General features: G+C 41.8%; 1 pseudogene; it reads right to left on the bottom strand.

The window, feature by feature from the left end:
* Positions 1-850: 850 nt before the first annotated feature.
* LOC118758555 (thioredoxin-like) lies at positions 851-1,179 on the bottom strand (annotated as a pseudogene).
* Positions 1,180-14,831: the final 13,652 nt, after the last annotated feature.

Genomic DNA, 14,831 nt, shown 5'->3' with positions numbered 1-14,831 from the left:
TAACTTTATAAATGCCATAATCACTTGAGATATCTTTTCTTAGAAGCAGAGTGTGCTTCGTCAATATATGATTTCAAATGCTATTACTCTTTATTTCTGGGAAGATTTTAGTATTTGTTCTGTTTCTCTGCTTTGAATTTCTTCAGGGACTCCTATTAGCCATATGTTGGATTTTATTCGCCCATCTGCAATTTTTGTCACTGGAAGGGAAATGGGGCAGCTGGAACACAAACCAGCATCCATATAGGATCCCAGTGCATGCAAGGAGAGGACTTCAGCTATTAAGCTACCAAGCCAGTCTCTTATTCCTTCTTCTTACTCCCATATTTCCTCTCTCCTCTTTCTTTTTGTAATGTGCCACCCCTTCCCCCGGTTTTTAAAAAAGATTTATTTATTTTTATTGTAAAGTCAGATATATACAGAGAGGAGGAGATACAGAGAGGAAGATCTTCCGTCCGATGATTCACTCTCCAAGTGACCGCAACGGCTGATGCTGCGCCGATCCGAAGCCAGGAGCCCAGATCCTCTTCTGGTTCTCTCACACAAGTGTAGGGTCCCAAAGCCTTGGGCTATCTTCGACTGCTTTCCCAGGCCACAGGCAGGGAGCTGGATGGGAAGTGGAGCTTCCGGGATTAGAACCGGTGCCCATATGGGATCCTGGTGCGCTCAAGCTGAGAACTTTAGCTGCTAAGCCATGTCGCCAGGTCCACCCCCCGCCCTTTTTAAAAATGGGGAAGAATTGATATTTTATTTTCATTTATAATCAAGAGACAGTTGGGCATATATAATTTCAATACTACTTTCAGCAAATAATGAGGAGAATAAATCATAAGTATTAAGCACCTGTTTTTCAGAAAACACAATTAAAATAGCTCATTAATGATTGCTTGAGCTTTCCCTTATTAACTCTAGAAATTTCATCCAGCTTTTGTTCTTTTTTAAATAACTGCAAGGTTGCATGCATTTGGCTACAGATTCTGCAGCGACACCCTGGCAGTCATCCACATCTGCTTCAAGAACCAACACTTTGAGATACTTTTCAGAGTGGGAATGAAAGAAGGGTTTGATCATTTGGCAGGGTCTGCACCACGTGGCTGAGAAGTCAACCATGACAGGTTTATCTCTTGCAATGCCTAGGACTTCCTGAAAAGCAGATTTGCTGCTGGTCTGTTTCTCCATTTTGGCTGTTGGGGGTCTGACAAACAAAACTAAGAACAGATGGAAACAGATTCAAAGTGCTGGGCCATTGGCTTTCAAATAAATAAATAAATAAGTAAATCTATAAACAAAGTAGTAGACTTGTATGGAATTTGATCTCAATAATGTTTGTTTCTTATATTTTAATGTGCCAAGGAAGAAAACAGGAATGAAGTAATATTGATTTGAGGCATTGAAAATGGAGCCAGGAGGCCACTGTTAAACTGAACGTCTGGATGGCACTGTCTGTCCTTATACACTTGAGGGCATGTTGACTGTTGGACTGGCCCAAACTTCAGGTGACTAGCTTTTATTAATCATGTATAACACTCCCCTCCCCCAAATTACCTGGCAACATCCAACCTTCTTTCAAGATGGCTTGTCTCTTGTTAGTACAAATTCCCGACAAGCTAATGATGAAGTGGTGGCTGTTGAAACTTCAATGGTGATTTTAATCTTCAAATACAGGCACCTTTTTTGTAAAGTCTTGAAGCACATTTTCAAAGTTCCTCAAAACTGTGTTTCCCCAAATTGCAGACTGAATTAGCTCTAAGTAAATGTAATTTCTTTGTTCTCTACCAGGTTGATTTTATCCTTTGTTGACAGGTGAAAACTTGATTTTATTGAGCTTTTAACAAAAGATTTATTTTATTTTTGTTTGAAAGGCAGAGTTACAAAGAGAAGGAGAGATGGAGAGAGAGAGAGACCTTGGGGTCTCTTGTGTGGGTGCAGGTGCCCAAGGAAGTACAACAGCTGGGACTTGAACCTATGTGGGGTGTCAGCACCACGGGCAGAGGCTTAGTTTACTATGCATGGCATCAGCTTTGATTTTATTGACCTTTTAAAAACAGATTTCTTTCAGATACAATTTTTTTTAAAGCTGTGCATAGCTCCCTCCCCTGTGTAGTATTAGACATATGATGGCTTTCTTCCTGGTATTTCCTGGCTCTATTCTCTGCTGGATCTGTTCCCAAAGTTCAGAGGAGCTGGGCCCCTTTACTCCCTTAAAGACTTCACTTCTTACTCCTTGGACTTGGAAGTTCTACTGAAACTTATCTGCACTGTCATTAGCCATTGCCATTTCATGGTGTGTCAGAGGGGTAGAGGGGATGGGGCAGGGAAGTGGCGGGGAGGAGTGTCATCACTTGCATCACAGCTTTTCTCTGACTTTGCAACACAAGTGCTGATAATATATTGATAATATATTGATATTAATTTATTTGAGTTACAGGGAGAAGGAGAAGGAGAGATCTTCTATTTGCTGGTTCACTGTCCAAATGGCCTCTAAATTCAGATAGGCCAGCCTAAACCTGGGAGTCAGGAGATACTTGTGGGTTTCCCACATGAATGTAAGTGGGCCCAAGGACTTGCTGCATTCTTTGCTGTTTTCCTAGGCCATAAGAAGGGAGCTTGATTGGAAATGGAGCAGCTAGGACTCAAACTGGCACCTATATGAGATGCTAGCACCACAGGTAGAGGCTTAATTAACTATGCCTTGGTGCTAGCCCCCATCTATTTGTATTTTAGAGTTTGTAGGGATACTTTTCACTTAGTTTTGTTGGAATATGGGTTGTGTGTGTGTTTTTAAATATTTATTTATTTATATTGCAAAGTCAGATTTACAGAGGGAAGGAGAGGCAGAGAGAAAGATCTTCCAATGTGCTGGTTTTTACCTCAAGTGGCTGCAACAGCTGGAGCTGAGCCGAATTAAAGCCAGGACACAGGAACTTCTTCCAGGTCAACCACACAGGTATGGGTTCCCCAGGCCCTGGGCCATCCTCCACTGCTTTATCATGGCACAAGCAGGGAACTGAAGGGAAGTGGAGTAGCTGGGACATGAACCGGAGCTAATATGGGATCCTGGCACATGCAAAGCGGGGACTTTAGCCACTAAGCTATCATGCTGTACCCTGTGTTTGGTTTTATATCTTTTTCCTGTATGTTTTTGTGGGGGAATTCAGCAAGATGAAAAAGTATGTTGCTACTGTTATGGAAATAAGACCACCAGGGACTCCATAGCTACTTATGGATAAGGAAGTAATCTTTATTCTAGAGGACAGCATCCAAGATTTCTCTTTAATGACTGAGCCCAGATCCTCTTTTGTCATAAGCTTTTATAGGGGAAAAGCACAGGCTTCTGTGCTGGCGGGTGCAAGCAAAAAGATGCAGAAGCAAAGACTCAGCTAATAGTCTTGAGCAACCAAAACATTACAACACAGCAACTAGCACTTTGCATCTGTTTAGCTGACATTTTGTCTTAGGGATCAGTGGCATCAACCTTGTCCCTCTTGACTCAGAGCAAGCCCATCTCTGCATGGAAGCCATCCTACGTGTGAGCCTGTTTTTCTGAAGACCTACATGTAAACACACTTTTCTCCTTCACTACAATTTTTCCTTTTTGCGTGTTTGATGGTGGTCTTGATATGTAGACACTTTGGAATGTGATACAGTTTTTGACTATTTGGTTTACTTCCTTTGTCCCTGATAAGGAAATCAATGTGGATACTGTACTACCTGCCAATTTCCATCTGGAGTCCTAGCTGCAAGAGGGCCTAAGAGCAGCTATTTTAAAATTTATAGGGAATGTAAGGTGGAGAATATTGCAAAATTAATTTAAGAAGGTTGGGAAGCTCATATTAGCGAGCTTCTGTTGCTTGATGTAAATTGGGAGACAAATTAGTTTAGAATTAATGGGAATGAGATCTTATAAGCATCAGAATGATATAATGTTTTAAAGAAGTTTGTGTACAAAGAATGAAGAAATGAGGTGGTCATTATTGAGATAATATGGTTTCTGTTTTTGATGTAAGAGATGTAAACACTGTTATGAGTTTAGGAAACTGATGGAACAGGTTGGGACGAAGTGAGAAAACAGGAACCAAGACTACAGGCATCAGGACTGGCACCAGAAAAGGCAACAGGCAGCTTTGCTCTAGGGAGGTCAAGCATCCAAGGAACTAACATCACATCGACTGTGCTTGTGGGCGAGCACAGCCAGTCTGCTGCAGCCAGTTTGTGTAAAACAAATGAACGGATGGATGCTCATGTCATTTCTGTTTTTTATTTTTAATTGAAGAGCTAATTTTGAGGCATCTCATCTTTTGAATACTCTGAAGCTCTTGGTGTCAGATGTTTACTTAGGACACAGCACGTTCAACCTGTGTTGTGCAAAACCTGACCACTGCTCCACAACCACTCTGCTGTCTCCATGTAAGTGTGTGAAGCAGATCGACGCTAGGTCAAGCAATAATTAGTCAGGACTCAACCAGGTTCTGTTCAAATGTAGTTCTTGCACAGAGCCCTCCATTTCAGCCAGCCATAACCCAACTGCAATTGAGATTGATGTGGAATTTTGATAAGCTCTTAAAAGTGTTATTTTTGTTGGAGAAGTGAATACAATAAACTTCCATCCTTTGTTAAAATATCTATTCTTAGGGATAAATATGGTAAAGACAGAACATTTGAAGTAGGCTGTGCAAAAACTCCAACATGGGTGAGTAGGGCTAAATAAACCTGTTTTCATTTTTGTCTTTTGTTAGGACACTAGGCGTAGACTCTTGTGTTTCAGGGAAAGGGAGAAGCAGAATAAATCAGTTGTTACTCTAGTTGGCAAGGTTAGGACGGGAAGCAATGCAGGTGACCATTGGGGTGAAGTTTGAGCAGATTGCACCAGGTGAGTAGTGATGTGCAAGGAGATTTCCAAGGAAAGGGAAGGGGATTTTCCATTTCCTTCTTTACCAATCAGCATTGCTATAAAAAGCTCACTTGTGTAGGCTTAAGATGTCCTATATGATCTCATCTTCACTTGCCCTCACAAGATCCCTAATCTAAATAACCAAAAAAAAAAATCCATAATCCAAAATAAACTTACCATTCAATTGAAAGTAGATTATACAAATGTAATGCAAATATGCCCTTAAAACAGGTCCCTGAGAAAACCTTTCCAAGCAGGTAGCTACCCCAAGCCTTTCTTACATAGTCTGAAATCAATCTTTGGTCATATTACATGATCTAGTGTTCAATTCTGAAAGCAAAGTTGAAAAACCACTTTCCCATAATGTGTTTAACATTTATTTGTCTGTCATTGTGCCTGACACAACCTCAGGAGCTCAGTGTGTCTTTGCCAAGATCTCCCATTCCTACCCTCCTCATATCTAGGGTCCTTTCCCCAACTTTTTTTTTTAATGATCACCACTTTTCTTTCATTTTTTTTTTTATTGGAAAGGCGGATATACAGAGAGGAGGAGAAACAGAGAGGAAGATCTTCTGTCTGATGGCTCACTCCCCAAGCTTCCGCAAATGGCTGGGGCTGAGCCAATCCGAAGCCAGGAACCTGGAGCTCTTCCAGGTCTCCCACAGAGGTGCAGAGTTCCAAGACTTTGGGCCATCCTCGACTGCTTTCCCAGGCCACAGGCAAGGAGCTGGATGGGAAGCGGGGCCGCCAGGATTAGAACCAGTGCTCATATGGGATCCATGTACATGCAAGGCAAGGACTTTAACCACTACGTTATCATGCTGGGCCCATTTCACCAACTTTTGAATGGAACTTTACTGATGTTCCTCTTTCCCTAAGCTCCGCAAGGTGACTGGCTAACTAATTTAATTAATTAACTAATGTGCAAGAAAGTCCCATTGGTTCCATGCATCTCCTTTTGAGAATATCATTTGCATTTTAAATGAAGCTTGTTAGATTGTCAAGCTCCGCAAGTGACTTATAAATCATCAGGACAAAGGCTCTCATTTCATAAAGGAGTCCACTGAAGCTCTAAGGCCATATAGGACTTGCTAGAGGTCTTGGGGCTGCTAAGGTGCAGAGGTAGAATCAGAATCGGTTTAAGGGTCTAGCACAGGTTGTATCTATCATTACACACAAGCTCCCATAGAATTACTAGTAGAAGAATTTTTAGGCACTTAGGAAGGAAAGAAATATTTTGAATCATGTATTTAATATTCAACATACATTACATAGAAAAGTATCATCACCCACACCTACTGGCAATTTCTATTCTATCCACACTTAGCATGACATATTGCAAGAATTTATTACTTGTGTGTCCCTAATCGAACTCTGACCACTCATCGAAGTCAACTCAGCTCTATCAGGGCTTGTCAAAAAATTAGTGGAAAAAGAATTAAAAGATGTCTATTATTTTGACACAAAAATTTGTAATCCATGTATAGCGATTTGTTTTATAAATGCATGTATTTATTTATTTGTTACAGTGACAGAGAGAGAATGAAAGACAGAGAGAGCTTTCTGCATGTTCAATCCACAAATGGTTGCAATAACCAGGACTTAGCCAACACAAAGCCAGGAGCCTGGAAAGCCATTGAGGTATTCCATGTGAACGTTGAGAGCCCAACTACTTGGGCTATCACCTACTGTGTATTAACAGGGGGGTGGATTGGAAGCATAACAACTGGTACTTTTTAATTTTTTAAAGATTTATTTATTTTTATTTTAAAGGCAGATTTTCAGAGAGTGAAGGAGAAACAGAGAGAAAGAGAGAGAGAGATACAGAGAGAGAGAGACAGAGAGAGAGAGAGATATCTATCTACTGGTCCACTGCCCAAAAGCCACAACAACCAGAGCTGAGCTGATCTAAAGTCAGGAGCCAGAAACTTCATCTGAGTCACTTACTTGTGTGCAGAGTCCCCAGGGACTTGAGCTGTTCTGTGTGGCCTTCCCAGCCATAAGCAGGAAGCTGGGTTAGAAGTGGAGCAGCCAGGACATGAACTGGTGCCTGTATGAGATGCCAGCACTGGCAGGCAGAGGATTAGTCTATTGAGTCACTGCACTGCACTTACCCCGTCCTCCCCTCTGAGTGGTAGCATCTTTTATGACTTTAAACAGTTGTTCTTTTCGTCCGCATCTTTCCCAAGAGTCTTCAGATTCTTACTGTTTCCCTCTATCTCTTAATTTTGATTTCTGTATTTACAATTTTTTCTATTTTACTTTTGTGTCATTGACTAGCATACACAGATATTGCTGCTGGCTTCTTCCATACTATACTTTTTTTTTTTTTTTTTTTGCTTCCCACAGCATAGGAGTTCTTTTGCTCATACAGTTCATCATATTCCTTTTGCAAGATTGGAAAATGACATACTTAAAGAATACCAGATTAAACTGTTGCAGCTTTTCTTTTTTTTCTTAGCTAGAGATAAAAAGAGCCTTCAAATCAACAGTAATTTCAAATTTTCACAACATAAACAGGCAGAGCGCAAAGTGAATTTGACACTTTGAAAAATGCTGTGAGCTCCCTATAGACAGATGAACATACTTCCACTTTATGAAAGCTTGTTTCATAAGTATTCCATAAATATCGATGTCAGAGTTGTTAAGTAATTAATATTAACCCATTGAGAAGGCGTTTCTTTTCTACATGGATGATTTCCAGTGGGAAGACTAATTAAATATTGAAGACCGTGTGAGATGTTTTCTGTAACTACAGTTTCTGTGTGTATTTATGAATGTTGTGCCTACATGCAGAGTGAAATTAAAATATGGTATAAACCCAATTTTATTCCCATACAGAATGTAGAGATTTAAATGCTCCGGACCTCCTCTGCCCACACCTGTCTATTGTTATTTGCATCCTTGCAAAACTGCCCTGTTGATTTTTTTTCCTAGTTCATCATTCTTATGTTCCTCTGGTAATCTATTTTTCCTTTTGTTTTAACCACAAGGGACCTCTGATGTGTGGCTGACTCAGGTTTGGAATGATGAATGGCAGATACAGGAACATAGAGAGCTGAAAATAAAACCTAGATGAAGAGAGTAGGTTTTCCTATAAAAGCACAATAAATACAGTAAATGAAGAGTTTGTGAGGTAAAACATATGCTAACCAGCTTGATGTAGCTGTTTCCAAATGGCTCCAGATTTCAAATGCCATAGATAACATTTCTTTTTAAAAAATGTTTACATTATTATTATCATCATTTTATGATACAATTCTATAGGCTTTGGGTTCTCTCTTACCCCATCCCTAAATCCTCCTCACACACTGATTACCCCTATATTATTACGATACTATAATTCTTCATTAACAGTCATAAGTCTATCATTGTGGGCATGGATAATGGCAGAGAGACCAGCAACCTATTGTCAGACATACTTGACAGTTTCATTGGGAGTCCATCTTTGATCTGGAAGTAGAGTTGCATAATGCATTGTATCATCATATCTGGATATGATAGTCTTCATCACACAGTTACTATACATCCCTTAAATGAAAGGCCACAAAGTGAAATCAACAACAGGAAGAAAAATAGAAATTTATAACACCAGGAAGTCAAATAATATGCCACTGAATGACTAATGTGTCGCTGAAGAAATGAAAAAGGAAATCAAGAATCTTCTTGATGAAAATGATGCTACTGAAAATCAACATAGAAGAATAGGGTAAGGACACATTTAAACGAACGGAAAAATATTTAATCAGTATGAAGCAGATTAAATATTTAATCAATATTTCAGAAAATAGGAAAGGACAGAACAACAGCAGAGGGGTACCTGGATACTGACAGACACAGGAAAGCAGCGGACACAGCAGTGTGGTGTTGCAGTGACTGATACTCCAGCAAGGTGATCTGAACTCCACCAGCAGCCGGAACTCCACCAGCAACCAGGTGGGAAGGGGCTTTCACTGGGAGCTCAGGTGGTGAACCCAGACAAAGAACTGTCCGCCCTGCTGGTCCGTTTGATTTGACCAGGAGCAGACAGCAGCAGATCTCAGATGGACAGTGCGAGAACAGAGTGGATTTCATAGCCCAGTTAGCCCCCTAGAGCTGAATTGGGCACCATTTTGCATAAGGGGGAAGAGCAGGGAAAGGGACGGAGCATGCGCTGAGCTGGGAGTGAACTCATTTCTGACTCAGTGAACTGCAACAACGTGGTATTCTACGGGTTCCACCCAGGGCAGGTCTGGGTAGCCCTCGGATCTGATGGCCAGCAGATGAAGAACTGTAGTGGTTGTACGTCAGGTGCCATTTTGTACACTGTAGCAATTGCTTTAGGACTGCAGGGAACAACAGTGAACTGCGCATGTGCTGATCTCGCGAGAACTCGCTGACGTCAGTGGTTTGCGCCATCCTGCAGGAAAATAATACTGACTGTGGCATCGTACTGGCCAAAATAGGTCCGTGTGGCACCCAGACCTAACGTCCCATAGGTTCCAACAAGATCAGTGCCACCAACAACCTAATTAGCTAGGACACCTGGAGTCTCTAATCCTGGGACCTGTTCCTACCAGAAGTGGGAGAAAGGTTGCAGAGACAACAGTGCAGCCTCAGCACAGTATCACAGGAGGTGGAGAGTGGTGATCCAAGAGCTGGGGCTGAGGAGACCATGGTGGAAATCTGACATAAAAACCCAGACCTGGAACTTGCTGGAGGTTGTGGCGCAAGCAAAAAGTTGTGTACCAACGGCAATAACTAAAATTGCATTGTAGACCTGTGGGTGACACAGCTTAGAAACCTGTCCCAAGGAGAAGACTCTGCTAACCAGAAGTACAATGACCAAGAGCAAAAGAAGAGACAAAGGCTGAATGAATATTACCGAAGATTCCCCTGCAAAGGAGCAAAACCCTATGCCAATCTCAGACTTAACTGAGGAAGACATCGAGAAAATGGGGGACACAGAATCCATAAGACTCATTTTAAAGATTCTGATAAAAAATGAGAAGCTCATGCAAGAGTTCAAAGAATTTAAGGAAGCAATAAAGCAAATCAAGGCTGGTATATCAGAAATTAAGAACACAGTAGAGCAAATTAAGAGTACAGTGGAGAGTCTCCAAAATAGAATGAAGCAAGCAGAAGAAAGAATCTTAGAATTGGAAAATATTTCCTGTCACCAGGGGAAAGCAAACAAAAAGTTGGAAGCAGAGCTGGATCAGGCCAAAAAAAGGATTCAAGAATTTAAAGACACTATTAAGAGGCCAAATCTAAGAGTTATGGGAGTCCCAGAAGGTGCAGAAAGAGAAGCTGAATTTGCAAATGTATTTAATGAAATAATAAAGGAAAATTTCCCTAATCTGGAGAAAAAATTGGGAAGCAACATCCAGGAAGGGCACAGAACTCCCAACAGGCTTGATCAAAAGCGATCTTCACCAAGACACATGGTCATCAAGCTCTCTTCAGTTGAACATAAGGAAAAGATCCTGAAATGTGCACGTGAAAAAAATCAATTGACATATAAAGGAATGCCAATTAAACTCACAGAAGATCTCTCACAGGAAACTCTACAGGCCAGAAGAGAATGGAGTGACATATTCCAGATTCTAAAAGAAAAAAATTGTCAGCCTAGGATAACATATCCAGCAAAGCTTTCTTTTGTCTTTGAAAATGAAATAAAATTCTTCCACAGTAAAGAAAAGTTAAAAGAATTTGCCTCTTTCAAACCTGCCCTACAAATGATACTTCAAGATGTTCTTTTCACATAGAAGAGGAATAGCACCTACCAAAACCAAAGGCAAACGGGAAGAACATCCCAGTAAAATGACAACAGAAGACTAAACCAATGAACAACCCATTCCTAAGATGACAGGACCAAAGTAACATCCATGTATATTAAACTCTGAATGTAAATGGCTTAAACTCAATCAAACACCATAGATTAGTAGACTGGATTAAAAAACAAAACCCATCTGTTTATTGTCTGGAGGAGACACACTTCAACAAAGATCAGTGGAAACTATATTGCATGGGTTTTGTTGTTTTCTGTTGGTTTAATCTCTTCAAAACACTTTCTTCTGATTAAATCATTCAATGACTCATAGATCATGCAGTGGCATCATTTTCTGCAAGAAGGTTCTTGATTTTCATTTCTTCAGCTACACATTAGTCATTTAATAGCATGTTATTTAACTTCTTGATGTTGTGAATTTCTTTTTCCTCCCTGATATTGATTTTGTTTTGTGGCTCTTCATTTAAGGGGATGTATAATAGCTGTGTAATGGAGACTGTCATATCTAGTAACATGTCATTTAACTTCAGGGCATTGTAAATTTCTATTTTTCTTTCTATTGTTGATTTTGTATCATGACTTTTTATTTAATGGGATGTACAGTAGCTGTGAAATGGAGACTAACATCCAGATGTGAGGATGTAAAGTGGTATGCATTTCTGTTTCCAGACAAAGATGGACTTACAATGAAATTGTTTAGTATATCTTGACAATAGGATGCTGGACTCTCTGCCATTGTCCATGCCTGCAATGATGGACATATGACTGAGTATGAAGAACTATATGTTAGTAATGATATAGAGGAACTAGGTGGGGGGGGAGGGAATTGGGGAGGAGATAAGGGAATATGGACCTGTATCATAAAATGATAGCAGTAATAATTAAATGTATATTAAAAAAGGAAATGATGCTACTGTATGACCTCTGAGTCAGTGATCAATTTAATGAGAAAAAACTATTTTGAAGAAATGAAATAAAAACAAAAACATATCGAAATCCATCAGATATAGTTAGTGCTGATTTTTGTTGGTGAGATGTATCTTCTATAGGCAACAAATAAATGGGTTCTGTTTTTTAATCCAGTCTACTAATCTATGATGTTTGATTAATGGGCTTAAGCCATTTACCTTCAAGGTTAATATGAATGGGTGGTAATTTGGTCCTGTCATCTTAGGAATGGGTTGTTCATTGATTTAGTCTTCTGTTGTTGTTTTACTGGGATATTGTTCACATTTGCCTTTGATTTTGTTGGGTGCTACTTCTCTGTCAAGAGAACATTGTAAAATATCACTTGTAGGGCAGGTCTGGAAGAGGTGTATTCTTTTAACTTTTCTTTACTGTGGAAGAATTTTATTTCATTCTTGAAGACAAGGGAAGCTTTTCTGGGTATGTTATTCTGGGATGACAATTTTTTGCCTTTAGAATCTGGGAATATGTTGCTCCATTCTTTTCTGGGCTGTGAAGTTTCCTCTGAGAAGTCAGCTGTGACTCTGATTGCCACTCTTCTATATGTCAATTTTTTTTCATGTGCACATTTAAGGATCTTTTTCTTATGTTTCATCGAAGGGAGCTTGATGACCATGTGTCATGGTGAAGATCACTTTTGGTCAGCCCTGTTTGGAGTTCTGCACCACTCCTGGATGTTGTTTTCCAACTCTTTCTCCAGATTAGGGAATTTTATTCCTTGAATATACCTTTAAACCCAGCTTGTCTTTCTGCACCTTCTGAAACTCCCATAACTCTTATATTTGGTTTTTTAATCATGTCTTTTAATTCCTTAAAAAAATTTTTTTAGCTTGACTCAGCTCCACTTCTAGCTTTTTGATTGTTTTCCCATTGTGACGAGGAATAGCTGCCAATTCCGACATTGCTTCTTCTGCTTCATCCTTGGTCTCACACTCTCCAGTAGGAGTGGTGGTTCAGCAAAGGAGCCCCGCAAGTCCCCCGCCTATCTTCTGTATTTGACAGTAGGTGCTGTAGCCTGGCTGAACCTATCCTACCCTAATTCCAGCTCATACAGGTGGGGGCTACAGCTGAGTCCAGTCCCACCAGCCCCCTGTCCTGGCCATCATGTGAACCAGCTTGTGTTGTGACCTAACCCAGTCTGACCCATACTCCATTCTGGTGCTCAGATTAACCAGTGGGTGATATGAACTGGCACAGACGGTTTACTCCCTAACTAGGTCAAATATGTGCTGGTGGGTACTGTTCTCTGTCCTGGTCCAGGCTGCTCCCTATTGTGGTTCTTGCACTCACCTGCAGGGACTGTGTCCTGACAAAGGAATTTCCCAAGCTCATCCATCAGAACCTCTACCAATGCCAGATCTGGCACACATGTGGGTCCATGGCCAGCCTTACTTAGTCTACCTCCTGTCCTAGCAGAAACAGTGACCTTTCCTGACTGGTCTTCATTCATTCCAGTTTTGCTGTTGGATACTTCAGCCCAGTCAAGCAGGGTCCACACCCAGACACAGCTCACACATGGCTGAGCAGGGGCAGAGACCTAGTCTAGCCAGTCCTGCACCGACTCTGGTTCTTACGAGTGGGTGCTGTAGTCTAACCCAGTCTGGCACACCCCAAATCCAGTCCACACTTGTGCTGAGGGAGACTGCAGCCATGTCCAGACCAGCCAGCAGCTCCCACTCTGGCCTTCACACTCACCAGTGGAAGCCACAATCCAGCCAGGGCTTCCCCTTAGCTCCCCAACCAGGCCCGATCCCAGCCACAGATCTCGTGCATGCCAGTGGTTGCTCTGACCCAGCTTGGCAGTAGTCCCTCCCTTGTTTTGGCCTTTGCCTTTGGATGCTGCAGTCTGGCCTGATATGGCCTGTCTCCCAACTCTAGCTGGCAGGTGCTGACACCTGGCCCTACTCAGTCTGCTCCCATCTCTGGCTCACTCAAACTGGCAGGTGTGATAGCCTAGCCCAACATGACCCCCACTCCAGCCTGCACTTGCCAGTGAGCTTGCCTGGTCCACCCTCTTCCAAAACCAACCCACACATTAGCCAACAATTGGAGCTACTTTGCCCAGCCTGCCTGACTCCCAGGTCCTGACCACGTGCTCACCAGTGGGAGCTACGATATCATAGGGGAGTTTCTGAAATTCCCCTACTTGGCCCAATCCCAGACCTAGATCCCATGCATGCTAGCAGGTTTTAGACCTTTAACTGGCATAAACTTCCTTTTCTGTCCAGGCTTTTTTATGGGCTGGTAATTGTTGCAGCTCGGCCTGCCCCACACCCTGTTTTAGGATGCACATACAGGTGCTGCAGGCTTGACCTGCACAGACTATTCTTGGTCCCTGTACCCATGAGTGTTGGTGGGTTCTATGTTTAGACCTAGTTCAGACCATCACCATTCCAACTCTTAAGCTAACCACAGGATTTGGCCCAATTATCTCATGCAGAATCTCCCCCAGACCTGATTCTCTTACATGCAGGTTAGTGTTATGGTCCTGTCTAAAGTGACCCATCCCCTGTTCTGGCATTAAGTCAGGTATTAGGATCTAGCCCTGCTAGACAGGATACCAGCCCTAGCTTCTGTGTAAGTTGGTGTGTGGCAGTCAACAATGTTCCATGCTAACAAGCCCAACTCCAGGTTCCCATGTGGGCTGGTGCATGAGTCTGACCTATACAGATCTTCCCTCCAAACCACCTTGTCTCAGTCCCCTTGCTTACCTACGGTGGCTCTGTCATTGGAAGTCCCTCAGGATTCATCCCTCACCTACATGTATGGTTGCTTTATCCATGGATGTCCTTAGCCAGTAATTCCATACCCTATGTCCTCAGAGCTTGTCGGTGGGTGCCCAGTGGGTGAAGTCCAACACTTCCAGGCACTCTGGCTGCCCAAGTCAAAATGGTTCCAGCCACTTTTTAAGCTGTTGGGTCAGGCTGCACCCTTTGCCCATCTGCCAAAATGGCTGATGGAGCAGAAGTTCCCATTTGCATGCCTAGCTTTGGTATTAAGTTTTACAGCAAATGCCTTGAATTCTGTATCTCCCATTTTCTTTGTGTCTTCCTCGGTTAACTCTAAGGTTAGCCAAAAACTTTTGCTCCTTTGCAGTGGAGTCTTCAGTAATATTCATTGTGCCTCTGTCACTTTTTTTTTTTTTTTTTTTGGTCATTGTGCTTCTGGTTAGCAGATTCTTCCCCTTAGGGCAAATTTCTAAGC

The sequence above is a fragment of the Ochotona princeps genome, chromosome 2 (assembly GCF_030435755.1).
Source record: "Ochotona princeps isolate mOchPri1 chromosome 2, mOchPri1.hap1, whole genome shotgun sequence".
NCBI classification, from domain to species: domain Eukaryota; kingdom Metazoa; phylum Chordata; class Mammalia; order Lagomorpha; family Ochotonidae; genus Ochotona; species Ochotona princeps.
This window is presented reverse-complemented; position numbering and strand designations above follow the sequence as displayed.